Source organism: Mustela nivalis (genome assembly GCF_964662115.1).
Source record: "Mustela nivalis genome assembly, chromosome: 5".
NCBI classification, from domain to species: domain Eukaryota; kingdom Metazoa; phylum Chordata; class Mammalia; order Carnivora; family Mustelidae; genus Mustela; species Mustela nivalis.
In genome coordinates, this window is record NC_139024.1 from 12026673 (window position 1) to 12051677 (window position 25005).

General features: G+C 43.1%; 1 protein-coding gene and 1 pseudogene across 4 annotated transcripts in view; one reads left to right on the top strand and one right to left on the bottom strand.

The window, feature by feature from the left end:
• TIAM2 (TIAM Rac1 associated GEF 2) overlaps positions 1-25005 on the bottom strand; it is a 228084-nt gene that overhangs the window by 158440 nt on the left and 44639 nt on the right. For all 3 annotated transcript variants that reach the window (XM_082731372.1, XM_082731373.1, XM_082731375.1), the window contains exon 2: positions 23592-23705. The gene's annotated coding sequence lies outside the window, so the exon portion shown is untranslated. The remainder of the gene's footprint in view (positions 1-23591; positions 23706-25005) is intronic.
• Positions 15722-17376, top strand: LOC309865630 (ras-related protein Rab-5C pseudogene; annotated as a pseudogene). Its single transcript has one exon. The product of its transcript is annotated as a ras-related protein Rab-5C pseudogene (transcript).

Here is a 25005-nt window from a genome sequence, read left to right on the forward strand (position 1 = left end):
CATATACATTGTTTGCTTTTTATTCAGGTAGAAAATGCATGTAATAAAGTGCACACATTTTAGCTGCACCGTTCCATAACTTTTTACATATATACATACTTCATACAACTGCCACTCAGATCAAGATAATACCGCAGGAAATGTATGCATAATTGTTCGTGTCCATATACACATGCATACACCAACACACACTCCATCCTTGGGATCACAGTAAGACTGTGGTACAAACAAACAGGAAAGAGATTGACCACAATATGATCAACCGCTAAAACATTGCTCTTTAGTTGATTGTGGAAAAAATAAAGTATCATTTACAATTTGATGCAGAGATCTCGTTACTGCATTTCTAAGTCTTGAATCACGACCCTTTTATTAAATCATGTTGCCTTGCCACTAAATCTGAACCAGTTATTTTCTTTAAAAAAAAAGTTTTAAGTCATATAGAGACTGGGAGAAAATATTTGCAAATTACATATCCAATAAAGGACTTGTATCCAAAATATATACTTAAAACTATCGGAACTCAACAATAAGAAAATAACTCAGTTTTCTAAGGAGACAAAATATCTGAATACACAATCTTCAGATGGTAAATAAGCACATGAAAGAGGATCACCATTGTTAGTCATTAGGGAAATGCAAATTAAAACCACAAGGAGGTATCACTACACATGTTAGAATAGCTTAATTCCTTTTTTAAATAAATTGATAACATCAAATGCTGGTGAGGCTATGCAGCAACAGATGGGAATGCAAGATGATACAGCCACTTTGGAAACAGTTTCACAGTTTCCAAGATGTTAAATGTATACCTGTCATATAACCCAGCAATCCCACTCCAAGGTATTTACTGATGAATTAACTTATGTTCAAAACGCTGTATGTTTATCCATAATCTCCAACAAATGGAAACAACCAAAATGTCCTTTGAGAATGCAATGATTAAAAAACAGTAGTGCATCCACACCATGGAAAACTACTCGGCAATAAAAAGGAATACTATGCTGATTCACCCAATAAACCAGATGTATCCTACATGTACTTTGCTAAGTGAAAGAAGCCAGACCCCCCCCCCCCCAAAAAAAGGCTGCATATTTTATAACAGTCTGAAAAGGCAAAAAAAAAAAACTCTCAGGAGAAAATCAGTGATTTCCAGGGAGCAGGGGACCACACAGAGAAGGTGAAGATAATGGAACTGTTTGGGATGCACTAGGGTGGTAAAGACATGACTCTATGCACTTATCAAAACCCACAGAACTGTACAACACAAACAGAAAACTGCTATGAATGTTTTTAAAAATCAACGAGGTATCAGGGGATCTCAGGATAAAATGGAGATTACAAAAAAGGAATGCAACCTTATATAAGTGGATGACATTACTTCACCGCAGTGGGGGATTGGGGGAGGCTGACTTAACTTTGGAACTCAGAACTCTAATACTATAAGCTAATGACAGAAAACAAAAATTATATCAAAATTGTACAGTAGCTGGTAAATCTATTGCTCTCAGGAGTACCCGCTGGCTATTCTGAAACTACTTTATATACTAGGATTGAAAATTTTACAAATAAATTGTAGATAATGGGAGCCAAGATTTCCACAGGAAGAAAAAGGGAAGGACAGAATGAACCCTGTCATTCTGGATAATTTTGTTTGTGTGTGTGTGTGTGTGTGTGTGTGTGTGTATGTGTGATCAAGTATATCAGTATAAATTATGTATATGCTCATGTTTAACACATATACAGATACAGAAACATAGACATATACAGTCAGAAACACCAGTATGAACTCATGTTTATTTTAATAGAGACAGAGAAATGCAGATGTGTGTATACGTAGGTCAGTATATATACAAACGTTTCCTAGCTCTGTTCACTGAGTGAGCCTAGAAGCAGCAGCAACCCTCCATGAGCAATGAGCACACCCAACTCATGGATCTTGGTTTCTAAATACCATTTCAACTCAGAGGTACCAAAGCTTTTTGCAGAAATGGCTGACTCCAAAGCTGGAGCAGGGATAAACCAAAGATGAACCAGGAATATCCTGTACTTCCACAATGCCCAAAAGACACAGAAGCAAAACTGAAAGTTTTCAATCATCAAACCTGGAAAAATGTGAGCCTCATAATGATGACCCAAAACCTAAAATAAGTGACCATGAGTCCACACTGATAAAAATAACCAAACATGTAAGTGGGAGGTACTAATCTTTCTGACAAAGACTGCAATTATTAAATGTTGAATGAATGAGGAATATAGGAAATTATCATTAGAACAGCAGTTATATTGCTCTGATAAATACTAACTCAGTGGGCAAAACTACAGAAAAATAGAGTATCTGCAATGCCTCAAAGTACTTCCCCCCAAATTTGCTAAACACCATGCTGGTTTTCAGGTATGACTACAAATTACATGATACTCCTCCCTCCAGAAGGTGGAGCTAAATCCCCTCCCCCTGAGTGTGAGCTGGGCTTGGCAACCTGTTTCTAAGTACAGATAGTGAAAAATAAGAAATATACTATGGAGAAAGCTGGCTGACACCACTTTAAGCAAGTCATCACGGTTAACATCACCAATAATAAGTCACGTTGATATCATAGGCCCCTAATATGGTACAAAGAGAAGGATATATCACCTTTATGATATTCTGCCCCAAATCAATAACTTCATTCTAATATGGGAAAACATCAGGTAAACACAAAGGGACATTCTACAGAACTCCAAATCATTACTCACCAAAAATGTCAAGGTCATAAAAAACAAATGGTCACAAATTGGAGAATACTAAAGAGATGACAACTAAATGCAATGTAGAATCATGAAATGACCTTGGAACAGAAAACATACATTAGTGGAAAAACTGAGGAAGCCCAAATAAGTCTGTTAACAGTATTAAACCAATTTTAATTTCCTAGCATTGATCCCTAAAATATCTTCTCCATATTGCATAGCCAGCTCCTAATAACCTTTCAAAACACAGGTTAAATGCCCTCTCTCCCAGGAAGTCTTCATTGATTACACACTCTCTGATTTGTTGGATACCATTCCTCTGTGCTTCTATCAAAAAACACTTATCATTCAGTACTGTACTGTTTTCCCCCTCTCAGCATCCTATAAGGGCTTGAGGAAGACAGAACAGTGGGGGATTTTGATCATGGGCTTTGGAGATCTGACAGATCTCAGCTCAAACACCAGCTCCACAACTGTGATCCATGTGATCTTGGGTAAAGAACTTAAATCTTTCATACCCTCAATTTTGCTCATTGGGAAAACGGACCCAAGACAAGGAGTTCTTCAAAGATTTAATGAAGGAACATACGGTGATTAGCTCAGTGCTTACAAATAGTATGCTTTCAACAATGGCAGTGAATGTTACCAATCAATTTTTTATTAACATATCATGTATTATTTGTTTCAGGGGTACAGGTTTGTGACTCAACAGTCTTACACAATACATAGCACTCACCACAACACATACCCTTTCCAATGTCCATCACCCAGCTACCCAATTCCCCATGCCCCTTCTCTCCAGCAACCCTCAGTTTGTTTCCTAAGAGTCTCTTATGTGTTTCCCTCCCTGGTTTCATCTTGTTTCATTTTTTCCTCTCTTCCCTTATGATCCTCTGCCTTGTTTCTTAAATTTCACATATTAGTGAGATCATATGATAATTATCTTTCTCTGACTGATTATTTGCTTAGCTTAATACCCTCTAGTTCTGTCCACGTCATTGCAAATGGCAAGATTTCGTTTCCTTTGATGGCTGCATAGTATTCCATTGTATAAATATACCACATCTTCTTTATCCATTCATCTGTTGATGGACATCTGGGCTCTTTCCATAGTTTGGCTATTGTGGACATTGCTGCTAAAAACACTGGGGCGCAGTGCCCCTTCAGACCACTACATTTGTATCTTTAGGGTAAATACCCAGCAGTGCATGTTACCAATCACTTTTATCATTGTCAAGGGCTGAGTCTTTTCTAGTGATTTGTACAGTACCTGGCAGGTGATAAGGACTCAAAAAAATGTTTGCTAACTGAATGAATGAATGACTAATCTTAACACTGACAAATATTTATCCAGTATCTACTTCACATATTAGCAATCTTTGTCCTTAAAGGTATAGGACTAGACCTGCTTCTTTGGCTGTACATTAAAATCACCTAGGGAGGGCGCCTGGTGGCTCAGAGGGTTAAGCCTCTGCCTTTGGCTCAGGTCATGATCTCTGCTCAGCAGGGAGTCTACTTCCTCCTCTCTCTCTCTCTCTCTGCCTGCCTCTCTACCTGCTTGTGATCTCTGCCTGTCAAATAAATAAAATCTTAAAAAAAAAATCACCTAGGGAATTTTAACAATCTACTAATGCCCAAGTGCCACCCTTAGAAATTCTAACTGGTCTGAGATGGAGCAGGTTGAGCCACTGAACTACTTGGAAGAAAATGAAATATACAGATAACAACATCCCAGGAGTAATAAGCACACCTAGAACCCAGTTCTTGGTTTCACCTTCTGAGGCGCTTCACCTCTGAGGTCTTCCTCCTAAAAACACATTGATTCAGTCTGATCAGAAAATTCAGGGACATTCTACAGAATATCTGACCAATACTCCTCAAACTGTCAAGGTCATCAAAAACAAGAAAAGTCTGAAAAACTGTCAGCTAATAGGAGGTTAATAATACATGATAACTCTAAGTAATGCAGTGTTGGGATGTTTGGGTGGCTAAGTCGTTTGATCTTCCGACTCTTAATCTCACCTCAAGGTCGTGAGCTCAAGCCCCATGGGCTCCATGCTGGGCGCTGGACCTATGTTAAAAAAATAAAAAGTAATGTACTGTCCTGGCACAGAAAAAGAACACTGTGGGGAAGGGGCAGACAAAGAAAATCTGAATAGAAAGGGCTTTAGTTAATAATAATGTATCAATATCAGTGCATTGTAACAAATGTACGTAATAATGTAAGATGTTAGAATCGGGAAACTGGGTATGGTAAGTTATACAAGACCATTCTCTATACGATCTTTGCAGTAATTCTGTAAATCTAGAACTGTTTAACAACAATAAATTTACTGAAAGGTAAAGTTGGCCAAAAAGTTAACAAGACAGTAAATAACGTGTGTTGGAGAGGATGTGGAGAAAGGGGAACCCTCTTACACTGTTGGTGGGAATGCAAGTTAGAGCAGCCACTTTGGAGAACAGTGTGGAGATTCCTTAAGAAATTCAAAATAGAGCTTCCCTATGAACCTGTAATTGTATTATGGGTATTTACCCCAAAGATACACATGTAGTGAAAAGAAGGGCATCTGTACCCCAATGTTCTAGCAGCAACAGCAGCAGTCACCAAACTGTGGAAAGAACCAAGATGCCCTTCAATGGAAGAATGGATAAGGAAGATGTGGTCCATATACACTATGGAGTATAATGCCTCCATCAGAAAGGACGAATACCCAGCTTTTGTATTAACATGGATGGGACTGGAAGAGATTATGCTGAGCGAAATAAGTCAAGCAGAGAGAGTCAATTATCACATGGTTTCACTTACTTGTAGAGCATAAGGAATAGCACAGAGGACCTGGGGAGATGGAGAGGAGGAGGGAGTTGGGGAAATTGGAGGTAGAGAAGAACCATGAGAGACTGTGGACTCTGAAAAACAATCTGAGGGTTGGAGGAACAGGGGGCAGGAGGTTGGGCGAGCCTGGTAGTGGGTATTATGGAGGGCTCGTATTGCATGGAGCACTGGGTGTGGTACATAAACAATGAACTCTGGAACACTGAAAAGAAATTTTTAAAAAATAAATAAAAATTAAAAAAAAAAAAAAAGAAAGAAAGTTGGCCGAGAGATACATGTGTGGCATCATTACACTGTCGGTCAGAGTACAAAGAAATTGCTGAAGAGTCATGGAAAATTTCAATAAAGAGAAGACTCAGATATGGGAAGTTGGAACGTAGGCAAGTGTGGGTAAAAAGTCAGAATGAAAGGAACAAGGGGATCCATTAGAACCAGTGAGACAGGAGCACAGAACATGCAGGGAAAAAATAATAATAATTAAATAAATAATAAATGATAATAAAAGCATAATTTGAACTGTGAACTAAAGAAATTGGAAGAAAATGGTTAATTTTTATTGATTTTTCAGGCCAGAGGTGCTCGTTTCTTTACCACTTTTCTAATGTGTTCAACAAAACTTTCTTTTTCCTTATACAAAATATCTTTTCAAATAATGTATGTGTGTTAAGGGAGAGAGGGCCAAAAAATCTCATGTATGAAATCAAAAACTCTTTCAGATTTCATATGATGGATCCCAAACTTGAGAAGTCAGTACTCTACTTTGTTTTCAACCCTGAAGATAAAATACTAAAATATATTAATTCAATCTTCTATCACACCTTGCTTCCTAAACTGACCCCTCAGGAACTTTACACGTCACCGGCATGTCCTTGTGAGTTTTCTTTCGAAAACCCCGACACAGAAATACGGGTCTTCTGAAGATTTCTGAAATGGTACTTTATAGCGTTAGACTGAATCTCAAGTACTTCACTGACAATTACCTCAGCAGATCCTTTCTATCACAATTCCAATATTATATTTTAAAAATTTTGTTCCTATGGAGAATCAAAACCCCTTTGATACCATGAATATTGATAGCACGCCACTACCAAATAATTCCCCAATTTTCCTTCTCACCCTGACCCCACCCACCTTCCATTTCTGAGAATGTTTCTAAGCGTTATTTAGCATGAGCTGACCGTAACAGCTTATTAAAAAGGCAAAACACCGGAACAATGTACTTTAATTTATGGACTCTTAGGGCTGAAAGGCGCTCTGAACACTTCCAGACCAGACCTGGCTGATGTGCAACAGACACTCCCACATCATGTCCGGACAGACACCCAGAGTCATCATTTTCCCCTACTTTCCAGTATTCTAATTGCTGAGGGACAGAAACCTGACAGGAAAACCAACATCCAACCATGAGCTAAATTAGAGTGATTACTCACATTATAGCTGGATTTATTTACTACTTATAGGCAAGTTTTCATTGGGTGACATATTTTAAATGATATTTCCTCTTAATATTGATTTACAAAGATCTTAAAGCCACATACACCAAATTCACTTAGTGGAGCTAACGTACTTAGTATTCCACAGAAAAAGAATTTGGGAAGTCGCTATTTTGAAAATATTTTGACATGCTTAGTGGATCTAAAGCCGAAAAGTGATCAATACCTTATCTTCCTCTAAACAATACACGGACCTCAAAACCCTTCAGCTTCAGTATCCTCATTCCCATTTTCAATGTTACCATTGTCTATTGTTTCGGATCTACCTTGTTTTAATCACCCTAAAAATCTATTATTTTCAATCTGATGCTTGTAAAAATGTGTACATGTTCCCCAAAGTCCTGTCAAGGCATTTTACATTCCATTTCCTCCTTTTAATTCCATTAAATTTAATTCGATTTATGTGTGTATGTGGTAAGCCTGCTCTTTCTCCACGAATCTGAGTATGTCCTGCCCTCCCTCTCGAGCAACAATCTGAGTATAGATATCCATGTGGACGTTGAAAGTATTATTCCATTAATTTCTCTTCTCTCTTACTGCTAGTGAGAAGTCTACTGTCTAGAACTGCTGTCTTTGTAAATAACCTATTTTTTCCTACACAATTCTCTTAAGATATTTCCCTTCAACCCTGGAGTTCCACAGTTCTGTATAACTTTTTATTCATTTGCTTTGTATTTCCTGCCCATGTTTCAGTGTGATTCTCCCAATATTATAATGTGTCCTTCATCCATTCTGAAAACAATATCTGCTATTATCTTTTTGAATATTGGCTCCTTCCAATTTCATTCTAGTCTTCTCGACTCTTACTAGACATCTTTGGCTGTCTCACTCTGTCTGCAAGTCTCTCAATCACTTACACGTTTCCAATCTCTCCTTCTCACTCTATGCTACATTCTACGTAACTATCTCAGATCTCTCTCCACATTCCGTAGATCTCCCTTCCATTTTGCCTCATCTGCTATTAATGAACTATTGTGCTGTTTGGGGTTTTTTTTGTTGTTTTTTGTTTTTTGGGGTTTTTTTTGCTTGTTTGTTTGGTTGGTTTTTTTATGAGCAAAGGGAGAGGGAAGGAGAGAGAGTCCTAAGCAGGCTCCATGCTCAGCATGGAGCCCTACACAAGGCTCGATCCCATGACCCTGAGATCATGACCTGAGCCAAAATCAAGTGTCAGACATTCAACCCACTGAACAATCCAGGCACCGCTGGACTACTGAGTTTTTAATGGCAGTAAGTACATTATATTTCTACAAGTTTTATTTGGTTCCTTTTCAAATATTTCTATTCTCATTTCATAGTGGACTATTATCTTTTTGTTTATTTTTTAAGAAAGAGAAAGCACACACAGAGGGAGAAAGAGGCAGAGAGAGAGAGAGAGGAGATCACACCCCCGTGCCACATTCAGTGCGGAGCTCAACACGGGGCTCGATCGACCTCATAGCCTGAGCCAAATGAGATCATCAAGACCTGGGCCAAAATCAAGAACTGGATGCCTAACCAACTAAGCCACCCACGTGCCGATGATTCTTCTTCTTCTTTTTTTTTTTTTTTAATGACTTTTATTTTTAACAATTAGTTCTAACTTATTTCATATTTCCTTGAAGACTTTCCTAGTATCTTAAATTCTTAGAGTACAAATACTCCTGACTGTTACATTTTTTTGTCTCTTCAGAGTGGATTCTTTCTTCACGTTGTTTACAATGTGTGACCACATGCTCATCTTCAGAGAAAACCGTTTCTCTGTGTGAACCTCATTGCTTCTGTGTGTACCTGTGATTACACCTGTCCAAGGCTGGTCTTTAATTTATGAGCTTTCTAATACCCAGAGCTGATGAAAAGAAAGAAATCAGTGGATATGAACACTATCCACATTCATTACTCAGCTTTTAATTCTTCTTTGCTCCTTTGTTAACTTTTGCCTGAAAAAGTCGAAAGGAATAAGTGAAAAAACTCAGAATATCGCAGGGAAAGTCCAAATGGCTTTCACCAGGAGGCCTCCTTGGACCCCGTCATCTTAGTGAATTCCCCACACACTGGAGCATGACTGTAGCTCAGAAGGTGAGCGCATCAAATCTCACCAGTACACAGAAAGTGGGAGTGCCTCCCATAGGAGGAAGCACATAACTGAGCTCAAAAACCAAAAGCCTTTTAACTGATGATGAGGAATTTCTTTCCAGCACACCAGGATATCTGGAGCAGCAGGACGGGCACAGCAGATAAGCAGGGGTGATAAATCACAATCAGGACAGTGTTTGCTGAACATGGACACAAAAGACGGGGGGTTAGCTGGATAAAGAGAAATTTTAATGCTATCAGGCTACAGGACCAACCTCACAAACAATTCCTGGCCAATGAAACCAATGTCCAAAGATCACCAGATAGATTACTAGTGTGAGGTTAATACTGAGATCTTACAGACCCTGCTGTCTCTACTAAGTCATTCTGTACATCTCTGCTCTAATCTACCATAAGCTGTTTTATAGTTAAATGTTAAAAAAGAAATGAATTCTCCTTGTTTCTAAGTCACTGAGCAGGGTGATCATATTTTATCTGTAAATACGGTCAAACTTATTCATGATCCACTAAAGACAAAACAGAGAGCAATATGTTCTTGTAGTAACTATTCGGAAATAGTTTCACATCTACATGAAAGTTTCAAGAATAAAGGATTCCCACATCCCTCTCATCCAAATATCCAGCTTCTCCAAGTATCAGCAACTTACACATCTGCTTCCTCTCTCCAGCTCTGCCTCCCTCCCCCACGTCTCTCTCTCCCATTATACACAGGCTGGAGTAATATCTGTACAACTCTACAGTATTCTTGTCATCTGAACTTCCTAAGTGTAAATAGCATCTACATAACATTTCAGTACTTTGGATGCCCAATGTCATAATAACTCATTTTTATTCTACTATGCCATAAAAGATACAGAAGATCAAGACAGACTTGCAATATTAGGATATATTCTGGCTTTTACTTTTCCAAAATAAATTTCTATAACTCATTTATATACACATATGTCAATAATTCAACAAATATTAATAACACCAGTCTACTAGCTGCTAAATTTACAGGAGTCAATAAAACAAACACTATCCCAACACTTGGAGAACTTGCACAGTATCTCCTACAATTTACTTCCGTCCTAGAATTCATGGTTAATCAGATCACGAAGAAGAGAGATTTTCCTAGGTTGCGCATCACACTATCAATTCCATAATCCATAAAAACTTCATTGTTTATTAAGTGCATTGGGGAGATAATTAGAATATTTTAAAAGTTCTATGACCAATCAATAGATCTAGTTAATATACACCACTGTAAATGGCATATTAATGTGAAATATTGTCTTGCCATCTGAAATATAAATCACTGGTATTATTTTTTATGGCCCAGGAAAAATAATACAAGTAAAAGTAAAATCTCAGCAGACAGATTTAAATTATATTCTACATTTTTTTGAGATCTTAATTTATTCTGTATAGGACCACTAAATAGTTAATCACATATTGTCCTCCCTTGCCACTCCTCCCCACACAAACCACAGGTAACAAGTTAAAAGAATAAATCTACTTTAAAAAAAAAAAAAAACAGTAAATCTACTTTCCACCGTGGCAAGTGCTAAATGAGGTGTGAGAGGTACATCTTTAAATAGAACAGTATGGCGGAAATCACCACCTCATTTTAAATCAGTTTGCTAAAGTCTTTGAAAGAGATGACATTTCAGAAATCATTCCATCGAAAAGAATCATAGCTGAAAAAGAGGGCATTTTAGGCCAAAAATATCTTGCCAACAGATTTATAGGAAACACAATGGTTTTGGTAGGAAGAATGCATGCTTTGGAACCAGGTGCACTTGGGTCTCAGTTCTGGCTTAGTCATTATTAATAGTGCATTTTTGCCCTTGGGCAAGATTCTTCCCTTCTCTAAGGAAAACAAATGCGGAGAACAAAAGCCAACTGGAATTGTAAAAAGGATTAGAAAGAACAAAGCAGCACATAGCACGGGCACAGAGCACGGACTCCATCACTGGCCCGAATGGAGAGTCTAAGTGGGGACTACTTCCTACAGTACAGGACCCCCCCCACGAGGGTCCCTCTTTCCACCATGGACCTATAGCTTCACTGGGATCGTCTGCCCAGACGCTGTCTTTGGCACCAGACCTTCCAGTCTTCGTATTCTCTACCAGAGACCATTTGTTGCAGAGAAAGTCTAAACAGTCAGTTGAGAATGTGTTACTGCTAAAACTATCAGCAACTACTTTGCTTTTACCCCAATAAAACATTCTTGCAGTGCTATTTCCCTTATTGTGACATATTTTTGAAAAACCAGTTTTGGGACACCTGGGTGGCTCAGTGCAATGAGCGTCTGTCTGCCTTAGGCTCAGATCATGATCCCAGGGTCCTGGGATCAAGTCCCACATCAGGCTGCTTGCTCAGCAGGGAGCCTGCTGCTCCCTCTGCCTGTGCTATCTCTGACAAATGCATAAATAAAATCTTTTTAAAAAATAAATAATATTTTAAAAATTTCCCTATAACTGCCACACTCTTTTCCTGACACACTGGATTTTTTTTTGTCACTTAAAAAAAGTCTTAAATGAAAGTATCTTGCTTGCCCTTAAGTCAACTGTTCTAATTTCCTTTCCAACCAAACACTTATTCCAATATTTTTTAATTAATGCTCTGTCTACAGACTGCTACTATTTGAGAATAGAGCTACTCTGATACAAGGTGAACCAATTACAAAACTGGAGGTTCAAACAGCTGTTAAAATGTACACTCAGAACAAGGTTAGCTGCTGCTAATGCGACAGACATTCACTGCAAGTGAAGTCAGTCGGACTCTCCAGCCCTGGCCAAACCCAACAACGGTCACAGCACTAATCGCGAACAAGCAAGCCTGGCAGCTAAGTAGGCAAAAATTCAGAAGACACAAAGATTAAACCATATTCCATTACCTAATTTTTCTTTTAAGACTTCAACAAAGATCAGGTATGAGACGAACTAGCTGTAGAAGCCACCCATTGCGAAGAGCACCCCATCCCAGGCCCCCACCCCCGCCTCCAGGTGGGAGACTACCCCACAGCGGCGCTCCGGGCCAGCAGACAGCGGAGGATACCAGCCCCGGCCGGGCGATCCTCCCAGCCAAGAGCCTCCGGAGGTCAAGGCCCTGCCCCAAGTTCACAGGTGTGTCTGGCAGCCAGGACAGTAACGTAGCCTCCGGTTTTGTGCTCAAACAAGGAGCCAAGTTGGATGGAAGATTTCGAGATCTTTCTGTTCAAGCATGCTGAGTTTATGTGTCTGTTGCACCATTTACAGGACTATAAAAACATCCTGCGGCGTCTCAGCCAAACTCTCCCACAGTCTTTACGCACCTTCCCAAAGACACCAGCACCTCCGGAGTCACCCCACCAGCTCCCTTGCCCCTGTGCCCCAGCAATACAAGTCCATTTCTGGCAAGACCGAGCCTTGCCTCCCCGCTTAGTCCCTTCCTCGCCCTTCACGGCCATGACCATGGCCATGCTGTTCCTTTTCTTCTGCCCTTTTCTTTTCCATGTACGATCTGCTCCAAATCTCTCACTGCTAAGGACAGGAGTCAGTCTCAAATCGGAATTCTGAAACGACGGCGGCTCCTACCGCCGGTGTGAGCGGGAGCCCCGACCCAGGGACCGCTGCTGGCGCTGTGCACTGGTCCATCACTCCTGCCTCGCTGCAACCGAAGCGGGGAAGCTCAGCCTACACACTTCTCTGCTTGGCCTCAGTAGAGACAGTGCCCTCTCTGACACCTCCAAACTCGCTTCCCATCTCAGAGGCATCTCAGGAGGTCTGTGGACAGACGGACGGAGAACGAGACAAGAGCCAGACTGTGTGGTGCTGGGACTTCTCCTCCTCCCTGGGCTCAGGTTTGCGGCGTGAAGGCCTGTGGGTGCTGGAGAGCCTGGATGCTGGGTGAGCCGTGGACAAGGAGCTAAGCGGGGACAAGCAGCACCAGGGAAGCAGCCCCTGGCTTTTGTACCGGCCACCTGTACAGAAGCAAGAGATGAAGACACCAACCCCAGGCCGGATCTGAAACACAGAGCACCCACTCTGTCCCTGCCCACACAGGCACGGCTTCCCAAAGCTGACGGGAAAACATCTCCGCAGAGGCGCCCTGACCACTCCTCCCCCACGGTCCCGCTCAGCCCGCATCGCCAACAGAAATGGCTCCGTAACAAATCCCAAACCCAGGGGCAGAGGAGAGCCTCCCGGGCCAGCAGCTACCCCTGAGAAGAGGGGACTGTCCTGCAGGACCCCATCCTGCAGGGGCACAGGGACATCAAGGGGCCACTTAGGGCACAACCCAGAGCAGACGCCCTACACTCCAGGCCTCTGCCTGGCTTCCAACTCCAGGAGGCAGGAGGAGCAAAGGCTGCCTCTCTCCAAGTCAGCACGAGAAAGACAGGAACAAAACTTCTTTTAAAGAAAGCCAGTCAAACAAACAGCAGTGCTGGAAACAGGAAAAGCAGAGATCGTGCTTCTGGAGGTGCGCACTATCCTTCCAGGGAGTTCTGGGGAGGAGGCAAAGACAACAGGCAGGCCTGGGCACTGGGCAGGGGCGAGCACATGGTGCAGAGAACAGAATGCATTAGGGCTGAACCCTCCTGCCCCCTGCCATCTCCTTCCCCTTTTCCTTCCCACAAAAACGGACCCTTCAGGGCTGGGAGCCACAGCAGAAGATTGAACCCATTGATTAAAACCAAGAAAATGGGCACCACGTGTGGGGGAAATCCCAGTGTACATGTGGGAGCGGAGTTAAAGGCAGGTCGGAACCTCCACATCAGAAAAGGCAGCCCCCCCCCCAATTCTAAGGGAAGACACACTTACGGGCACCCCCCCTCCCCGACAATTATGGAGGGAAGCAGGGTCTGCCTGCAACTTACAAGAGGCCTGTTTTGAAAGCTGTCTCTACACCTGCAGAGAAGATCAAAGCCAACTTCTCAGCTTATCAATGGAAGGCATTCATCAGAACCCAGCACCAGTGAGTGAAGATCACAAGTCATCTGAGGAAAAGCCAGAACATGAAAGGAAGGGCTGTAATGAACAAACAGAACTGGCCCCAGAAGAAACCTGATTTGTTGGACAGAGAAAACTTTTTTTAAAAAATTCAGATCCGAAACAATAACGGGTCCAAAAGCTATGGGAAAGGAGCCATCAGAGGAAAAGAGCTCTCAACAGGAGGAAAAAGAAGTAAGCTTAAAATTTCTGAAAAGAAACATGGATTTGAGAAATAAAATGAACCAAGCTAAATCCCAAGGCTGTGAACCAGAAGAACATACTGAGAAACATCACGGAACAAAAAGAGCCAGGGAAAATTTATCCCAAAGTCCCACATCCAGTCCAGAGGAGTTTCAGCAAAACATCACAGCAGGAAGACAGCCCCCTTGCCTGCAGCGGAACAAAGTCCCGAGCCCCCAAGCTGAAACAGCCACTGCCAGTCACATTGCCCCTTTAGGGTTCCTCCTCACACCCAAGGCGGCTCTGCAACACGGCCCCCTCGTGCTCTCCCAAGCCCGAAGATGAAGTGAGCCTCTCCCGTGTGTTCTGCACCAGCCAGACTATTGTCAGGATTTGGAATGCGAACAGGAAGAGACCAAAGGGCTGCCAGAAGATCTTGGGTCAAGTCCCGGCTTGTAACTAACAAGCTGACTGACCTGCTCGGGGTTGCTGGGCTTCATTCAGACTCCCTGAAAGCCGAGGGAGTGCGATGCACCCCCTTCCTCTGGCCTCTCTGGACATTCCTGCCTCCTGCACAGCAGAATCAGCAGGCCTGGGCCCCACCCCCGGAGGTTGAGAGGAGCCGCCTGAGATGAGACCAAGGAAATCGTGGTCCTCAATTCCCCAGACGACTCGCATATCCAGTGCTGAAAACCAGACAGGAATATCTCTAAAAGTCCCTGGGCTCTGTGGAAGGCTGAGGGGAAGGGCGGGCCCCAGAACCTGTGTGTGAACCCCTGTCCTGCCTCTTCCCATCCCTGTGGTTCTAAGTCTCTTATCTTGCCGGAATCTGGCCTTCCTTACCTGTATCATGGAAAGGATGATGCTTCCCCCCAATAAGGCTGAAACAAAATTATGCAAGTCTGGTTGGCTCAGTCAGTAGAGCACGCCAACCTTGATCTCAGGGTGGTGAGTTCAAGCCCCTCACCGGGTGTGGAGCTCACATGAAAAAAAAATTACACAAAAACCTGGATACAGCAACCAGCACCTCGTAGGTAATACAACCGTTACAACTCTATAATTCAGGTAACGAAGGAATCGTGAGCTAAAAAGGTCAGTGACATCCTTCCCTGCTGAATTAGATTAACCAATGGGATCCTGCCTGCAGTATAAACATGGCCAGGAGGCCGCAGCTAAGAGGGCCCCAGGTGCAAAGTGTAGCTTGTGCTAGGGTGATGGAGGCCTGAAACAGGATGAGGGGGCAGGAGCCTACACCCTCTGGGAGGTCCCAGGAAAGGCTTTCCTCCCCCAGTGAATAAGCCCTGTAGATAGCAGCAATGTCCACAGTAGTCAAACTATGGAAAGAATCTAGATGCCCATCAGAGATGAATGGATAAAGAAGATATGGCATATATATATACAATGGAAACCTATGCAGCCATCAAAAAAAAAAAAAAAAAAACACAAAATCTTGGGAGCCTGGGACACCGCCGGGGGGAGAGGAGCGGAGCCAGTCTGAGCCCCGGCCCCAAGTAACGCTGCAGCCCCGGAGCCACCTTGGAGGTCCCCCTCCTCCCTGAGTGCCTCTTCGCACAGCGCCAGCCCCCGCCCCACGCTCACTGGTACCACTACAGCAGGACGGGCCATGGCGGGTCGGGGAGGTGCAGCGCGACCCAACGGACCAGCTGCTGGGAACAAGATCTGTCAGTTTAAGCTGGTCCTGCTGGGGGAGTCCGCGGTGGGCAAATCTAGCCTCATCCTCCGCTTTGTCAAGGGACAGTTCCACGCGTACCAGGAGAGCACAATTGGAGCGGCCTTCCTCACACAGACGGTCTGTTTGGACGACACAACAGTCAAATTTGAGATCTGGGACACAGCTGGACAGGAGCGGTATCACAGCCTGGCCCCCATGTACTATCGGGGGGCCCAGGCTGCCATCGTGGTCTATGACATCACCAACACAGACACGTTTGCACGGGCCAAGAACTGGGTGAAGGAGCTACAGAGGCAGGCCAGCCCCAACATCGTCATCGCGCTCGTGGGGAACAAGGCGGACCTGGCCAGCAAGAGAGCCGTGGAATTCCAGGAAGCACAAGCCTATGCAGACGACACAACAGTTTGCTGTTCATGGAGACATCAGCAAAGACTGCAATGAACGTGAATGAAATTTTCATGGCAATAGCTAAGAAGCTTCCCAAGAATGAGCCCCAGAATGCAGCGGGTGCTCCGAGCCGGAACTGAAGTGTGGACCTGCGGGAGAACAACCCAGCCAGCCGGAGCCAGTGTTGCAGCAACTGAGCCCCCCTTGCCTGCCCACTGCCCCCACTTCCTCCGCCTGACCGACCTGACTGGAATCCACTCTAACCAATTGCACTTAACGACTCGGGCTACCACTGGGGGGGTTGGGGGCAGGGGAAGGGGTCTGCCATGATTTCTCCATAGAATTTTGATCATAGGCCAGAGTGAGTTATTCCACCTGCACCTTTCTGTACAAATACTAACTCAATTTTAAGTCTTAAGTCACTTTTTTAATATATATGATCTGCTCTTCCCACTTCCAGCCCTTTCTACTGCTTTTCCACTCTTCCTTTGCTGGTAGTAGCCACGTGCCCCTGTTTCCCACCCCCCTTGTATGTTTGGAGGCGGGGGTTTGGAGCAGGTACCCTTCTTTCCATCTTGCTGGTGAGCAGACTCAGCAAGAGCATCCATGTCCTTACCATGTTTGGAATGGGCTTGGTTCTGGGGGGTGGGGCAGGCCCTAGAGGCGGGGGATGGGAGAGGCAGCTCTTCTCTCAGATGGTGGTCACCAGGCCACCGCCCCCGCTCACCCCCGGACTCACAGCTGGGAAAGAAACCACAGCATTATCACAGCATTATTGTGACAGCCACCAACTCCCTGTCCACAACCTGCCCCTTCTCCCCGTGTCACCCTGACCTCTGGCTCTTAGCCCTGTTCTGACCAAATCACGATGATGAGTATTTGGGGGTGGGTGGGTAAGGGGGGGAAGTGGGAGGGGATGGAACCAACTTTTTCTGTATTTTGTATTGTATGTTTTCTTCAACATGTAACCAATCAGTATCTTGTCAATACAGTCAGCCGATCAATCGAAAAAAAAAAAAAAACACAAAATCTTGCCATTTGCAACAACATGGATGGAACTAGAGGGTATTCTGCTGAGCGAAATAAGTCATCAGAGAAAGACAATTATCATATGATCTCCCTGATATGAGGAATTTGAGAGTCAGAGTGGGAGGTTTGGGGGGGTAATGAAGGAAAAAATGAAACAAAATGGGATCAGGAGGGAGACAAACCATAAGAGACTCTTAATCTCACAAAACAAACTAAGGGTTGCCAGGGGCAAGGGGGTGGGGTGGCTGGGTGATGGACACTGGGGAGGGTATGTGCTATGTTGAGTGCTATGAAATGTGTAAGCCTGATGATTCACAGACCTGTACCCCTGAAGCAAATAATACATTATATGTTAATTAAAAAAAAAAAAAAAGTCTAGGGAAATGTAGAAGAAAGCCATAACACTGGCTCCTGGCCAATCTGCCAACAAATTCCAATATAAAATTGTTTCAACCGAGATGATTTATTCATTTGAAAGCTATTTTCCTCTCGTGCCAAAAGTAAGAATTTCCAAAGTGACTGAATTAGGACTCACATCACACCAGCAGCATGAATCTTCAGATGAAGGAAAACGTACAGAGAAGTTCATTTTAAAACAAACCTTATTGTTCATATTTTAATTGAAGTGGTTTAAGGGTGTCTATCTACCTAGTGTCTATCTAAACTCAAGGGTGTCTATCTACCAAGTAACCCCTGGTAATGAAGTTTAGAACCTTAAGGTGTGGATTTGAAAAGATTTAACGGGCCAAATCAAAGTTTGGTGTTTGGGTTTCTTTTTTTTTTTTTTTTAAGTCTTCCACTGACCAGAAACTCAGAACAATACAAAATTCCTCCTTGTTTTACTCATTCTCAGTATCATTTTTTTCCACCACACCCTTTTTCTTTGGAGTGCAGATCAAGCCAAAAATAATTTGGCTAAATTCAGTCCAATGGAAATGGTTACTACACGTAAAAGAACAGATTTTGAAGTCCTCTCAAACTCATCTTTCCAGAGTCTAAAATAAGCAGAGGAGACCTCAATTCACCACAAACACAAATGAGTTTAATAAAGTCTCCCCAAAATCTCGGGGGGGGGGGGGGCTAGATTTTTTCAATCGCTTTCTATCATTCAAATAGCCCAACACAGTGTAAAATCCCTACATGAGCGATAATAGCGTTTAATTGGCTTAGAAGACCTTGTTTTTCACCTTTCATTTAGGATCCAGATTCTAGTTTTGTCCAAGAAGTGAAAATGAGTTTGGCAAATAGACCCCAGTGTCCAACTGGCATCTGAACAATAGGCAATCTGGCCGCTCAAATCTACATTAAAACTAAGGGATTTGGCTGAGTTCAAGTCTGAACAGCAGCTGCCCTGACTCCATTAGGCATCACAAGGACTGTACTCCCTTCTCATCATGAACCCTGCTGCAAAAAAAAAAAAAAAAAAACACGGTCTATTCTTTGATTTTTCCATTTTCATGATAGGAAGTAAATACACGTTATTTCTGAAAGCTCTATTTTTCATGCCAAAAAAAAAAAATTATGCTACTATTGGAAGTAAAACAAAGCAACAAGAAAACCAGAATTGCACTATTGCTTACCCCGCACGTGTCCCGGCTCATTAAATGTCTTCCTGCCTGACATTCTGCAAGTTGCTCCCAGTGAGTCCATCTGGTCACTAAGCGACGCTTTCAATGACAAAGGCTCCCTAACAGCTCCATCAAAGGCCTGATTGACACTGAGGAATTCCCATAGGTAATGAGATTATTCTAATCTCTGATTGATGAAGTATTTTTCTAAGTAAGGAAATAGATACGAAGACAAATGGGGTGGGGGGAGTAATTAGCAGACAAAGAAGAGAAGATGACGCATCTTCTTTGACACGAGAACACCTCAAGGTCATAATTATCATGGAAATTTTATACAATTTCTCAGAAGATGCCTCTACAATTTTATAATGCAACACTCCAGGCGAGAAATTCAAAATTAATTGGTTTGGGTCAAAGGTGATTTCGTAATGCAAAATGATTGCCAAATTGAAGTTTGGAAAAAGGGTTAAATGAAACATGGACTAGAGTGAGATTCAACTGCATAAACCATTTTCCATCTCCCTGAGCTTCCCAACTATCTGTCAGTCTTCCGAACGCAGCGCATTTTTCCAGATCTTTTTGCTTCTGAGAATCAAGCTCAGAGGAAGTAAGCAGTTTGCTACAGGCAGTTCCTTTAATCTGCCTCTCCTTCTGGAACAGAGACAAGGTACGGTAAACTAAGGAAGCTTAAGCTTCAGGATCCTTTGAGGCCTTAGGGCCCCACGTGTGTTCACAACAGGCATACAATTAGAAATTAGAAAAAAAAAAAGTGTTCTTCTTTTTAAGAGAACCCCAAACTGCAGGAGCTTGAGGCCCACCAGAATCTGGATCCTCCTGGACCTACACTCCACTTTTCATATCCTTTACGTCACTATCCAACAGCTTCTGGAAATGTCAGGGGAGGCAAAGAAAGTAACACAATCCTCAAGATGCCACCATGGCCATCAGGATTTTGTCTTCAAAGACATGGCCCAGCAAGACTTCAAGTAGTTTCTTATTTCTCAGGTTGTGGGGTGGGGGAGGTAGGCAGAGTGACCGGTGAGGGAGGCACTCATTATTGCTAACGAGGATGAAAACAATTCTGGCAATCAAAACTATTTTGGAACACTGACCAAAACATTACTCTTGAGTTGACAACTCATTATATATTAATTTAACTCCCCACGGTAAAACTGTACAGGAGAAATTGCTCTTTTAAAAAAAAAAAAAAATTGTATTTTTCACAGATTTGAGAGAATGAGTGCACACCAGCACAGGAGCAAGGAGGGGAGACAGCTGCGTAAGGTAGGAAGAAACACCTCAAAGCAGACTCCCCGCTTAGCAAGGAGCCCAACACAGGGCTCCATCCCAGGACCCCAAGATCATGACCTGAGCAGAAGGCAGATGCTTAACCAACTGAGCCACCCAGGCACCTCAAAATGTATAATTATGGTAAAATATACGTAACAAAATTTGCCATTTTAACCATTAAGTGCACAACTCAGTAGCATTAAGAACATTCACACCCATGTATAGTCATTAGCACCATCGGTCTCCAGAACATTTTCATCTTACAAAACTGAAACTCCATGCTCATTAAACACTAACTCTCCCTTCCCCCTCCACCCCCAGCCCCAGGCAACTACCATTCTGCTTTCTGTCTCTATGAATTTGACTACTCCAAAGATCTCTTAGAAATGGTGTTCAGCGGTAACACACACAGTTTTGTGATTGGCTTGTTTCCCTTTGCATGAGGTCCTCAAGGTTCATTCATGCTGAAGCATATGTCAGAATTTCCTTCCTTTTTAAGGCTGAATAATATTCCACTGTCTGTACATTCCACCTCCTGTTTACACATTTACTCATTCATCTGTCCATGGACAGTAGCACAGCTTCCACATTTTGGCCACCATGAACAATGCTGTTCTAAATATGCTACATACACCTGTTTGAATCCAGGCTCTCAGTTCTTTTAAAGTATACACCCGGAAGTGGGGCTGCTAGATCGTGTGGTTACCCTATTCTTAATTTTTTTAAGAAACCACCATAATGTTTCTCTTAGCAACTGCACCATTGCACAGTACAACCAACAGTGCAGCAGGACGGTTCCGACGTCTCCACATCTTTGCCAACATTTATTAGTTCTGGGTTTTTTGTTTGAGTAAACTGCTTTTTGCTTGTTTGGGTAAACGTTTTAGAAACAGCCATTCTGATGAGTGTGAAGTGGTACTTCATTATGGTTTTGATTAGCGATACTAAGGATCATTTTACCCGCTTACTGGCCATTTGTACATTTTCTAATCCTTTGCCTAGGGGAACAGAAGTCTCTTGCTCAACGTTTTGGGAGTCCCCCCATTCCAGTTTGCTGAATCCACTTACGGTAAACATGCTGCAAGAGAGGGAGAAACACCTAGAAGTGGAGAGGCAGAAACTGACCTTGTTTATAAACAGTAACTGGGTTTGGCTTTATTAAACAACAAGTCTTTGGTTCTCTGTGACAAGAATTAACACATACTGGGGCACCTTGGTGGCTCAGTTGGTTAAAGCCTCTGCCTTCGGCTCAGGTCACAATCCCAGGGTCCTATGGGCTCTCTGCTCAGCATGGAGACTGCTTCCCTTCCTCTCTCTCTGCCGGCCTCTCTGCCTACTTGTGATCTCTGTCTGTCAAATAAATAAATAAAATCTTTAAAAAAAAAAAAAAAAAAAAGAACTAACACATACTGGGATTTCGCAGAGTTCCAAGCATTGTACTTAAGGCTTTCCTTTACGTACACTCATTTTTTAATTCTGACAATAATGCTATGGATACAATTAGTAGCCCCTGTTAAGGATGAGAAAACCTGAGATTTGACATAGCTGAAGTACTTGGTGGCAAATCACAGAGATGGGGAGCTGATGAGTTGGGATTCACACCACAGTGTAGAATTTAGGGAACCACGTTCTCAGCCATTAATACACTCTGTGTCCTAGTGCATCAAACACGGGAATCCAAAGCCCAAGAACATGAGTGCTAAGCAAACAGCAACACTTTAGGGTAAAAAGTAGAACTCAAAGGCCTTTTAGGAGCATCTGTTGGGGGCTGAATGTTTGAGTCCCCCTCCCCTCATTTGTATGTTGAAATCTTAACCCCTAATGTGATGGTATCAGGAGGTGGTGTTTGGGTAATCAGAAAGTATAGGAAGGTGGAGGCCTCATGAGTGGGATTAGTGCTCTTAGAAAAGAGGCCTAGGGAGCTCCCTTTCCCCTCTTGCCATGTAAGGACACAGCGAGAAGACAGTTGCCTACAAAGCAGGAAGCAGGCTCTCCCAGAATCCTCTGGGGCTTTGATCTTGGAATTTCCAGCCTCCAGAACTATGAGAAGTACATGTTTGTGCCATGCCTAAACAAAGAGTTTGACAAAATTATAAATCATACAAACAGTTAAACAATTGTAACCAAAAATTTACAGTATTTATGCTACAGCAGCCTGGACAGACTAAGAAACTGATACGGAGAAGTGGGGTGCTGCTGTTACAAATACTTTTGGAACTGGGTAACAGGTCGGAGCTGGAAAAGTTTGGAGGTACATGCTAGAAAAATCCCACACTACCACATTGGACCTTTAAGAATGATTCTGGAGAGGACTCAGAAAAGAGCTCTACAGAAAGTGGTGCGGTCTCAATGTGTGTGTCTCCCCAAAATTCATGCCCTGAAACCCCAAACTGCCCAAACTACCATGATGGCAGTAGTAGGTGGGACTTTGAGAAGGTGATTAGGTCACCAGGGTAGAGCCTTCATCCAAGAGATTAGTGCCCTTATAGAAGACAGCACAGAGAGTTCTCTAGGCTCTTCTGTCAAGTAAAGATATAAGAACTTAGCCACCTGGAAGAGGGCCCTCACCTGATCTTGCAAGCACCCTAATCTTGGAGGTCCAGCCTCCAGAACTCTGAGAAATCAATTTCTGTTGTTTATGAGTTACTCGGTCTGTGGTATTCTGTTAGAACCAGCCTGAAAGAACCACGACAGAAAGCTTCCATTTTCTTCGAGAATACCGAAGTGATCGCGAGCACAGCGTGTGTAGGACTATGGATGGTAACAGTCGTTGTGATGAGGTCTCAGACGGAAATGAAGTTCCCGGCAACATGAGGAAAGGCAATCCTTGCCATAAAGTGTCAATACCTTGGCTGACTTGCGTTAACGTTCCAGCGCTTTGTGGAAGGTTGAGCTGGGGAGTGATGAAACTGGGCAGTTAGCTGAAGTAATTCCTAGCAAAGTGTTGAAGATGCAGACTGGACCTTGTTTGCTTTCTCAGGTTCACGGCTGGAGAGGAATTTGCCTCAGGACGAAAGGTACACCTGAAGTCCCACTCACACCTCATTTAGGTAAGATTCAGATGAGACTCTGGACTTTTAAAGCTGACATTGGAATGACTTCAGGCTTTTGGGGGCGGTTCAGATGAATGAATGTGTTTTGCATTTGAGAAGGACATGAGTTTGAGGGGCGGGGAGGATAGCCAAATGTTATGGACTGAATGCAGGTGGCTCCCCAGGTGGCTGTGGTGAAATCCCAAACCCCCGGTGGGATGTTATTAGGATGCACGGCCTCTGGGAGGTGACTAGGTTATGAAGGTGGTGCCCTCATGAAAGGCACTAGTCCTCTTATAAAAGAGGCCCCAGAGAACCCACTCACCCTTCGTCCACGTGCGGATGCAGTGACAAGATGGCTGTCTCCGGATCAGGAAGCAGGCTCTCACCAGACACCGCTTTCACCTGGGCTTTGACGTTGGACTTCCAGCCTCCAAATCTAGGAAAAACAGATGCTTGCTGTTTAAGACACGCAGTTACAGTAATTCCATTACAGCTGCCAAACTAAGACATTATCTACTATAGCTCCCTTCATCTCATTCTTTCCACAAGTTTTTCTTTTTGAATTTGATTGTCCTGAGGGCCAGGCTCAGCCTGAACAACATCTACCTGAGCTCAAAGACCCCGGGAAGATGTCAAGAATCACCATTATCCCCATTAAGGAGCAGCATTATGTAGCCTTTCTGTAGAAAACAGAAGAAAAACTTCAAAATAATCAAGACAGCTTGGGCACCAAAATCAAGGCCTTTTTCATAAAGGGAAAAAACTATACCAACTATGGAAATGCTGATAATCGTGCTTCACTCCAACCTCATTACAGTGGAGGGGAAGGGGCACTTCTGGTGAGGGCACATCAAGAGGCCTCACCTCTAGAACCAAGCCCCAGGAGAGACTGGAAGCTGGTTGCCATGCAAGAGGCAAAAATGGTCTCATCGCCTCCACTCGGCACACTTAACTTCACGCACTCAACTCCTCTCGCATGGGGGCAAGGGGAATTCAGGAGAAGCAAGCAGGAAATGTGACTGGTGTCCCTGGGGGCATACAACCTAGAGGCCTGGAATTCAGAGATGTGGTGACTTGGGACACATGGCAGTGCTGCTTCTCCTAAATGTCACTAATCCCAGGAGAGCCTACATTTGTAGATTTTCCTCTCCACAACCTATGGCTGCGAAATACAACTTTCATCAAAGAATTAGTGCAATCAAACCTCCAAGCATTCGCTGAGGACGTTACCATGAACCTCAACTTACTACACCAGGTACTACCGGGTATGAAAGTGACTTATGATGTCTGTTCCTCATGAGCTTGTATCTCAGACTGGAATATATACATATACACACAGAATAGGGGATTACATATATACATAAATAGGTTACATGTTACAGATCTAAAGTATATATGTAATAGAAAATAATATATAGGAGAAATATGTATTACATAAGACAGATCATATGCGTAATTAAATTTTATATAGTCTATAACAGAGGAGTATATGTATATTCTACACATAATAAAGATTATGCACATTGTTTCTTCTTTTATTTATTTACTTGAGAGAGAGAGAGAGAGGGCATGCACAAGCAGGGGGAAGGGACAGAGGGAGAAGAAGCAGGCTCCCCGCTAAGCAGGGATCCCAACACAGTGCTTGATCCCAGGACCCCAGGATCATGACCTGAGTTGAAGGCTGACATTTAACCAACGAGGCCACCCCAGGTGCCCCCAACTTACGCATATTGTAA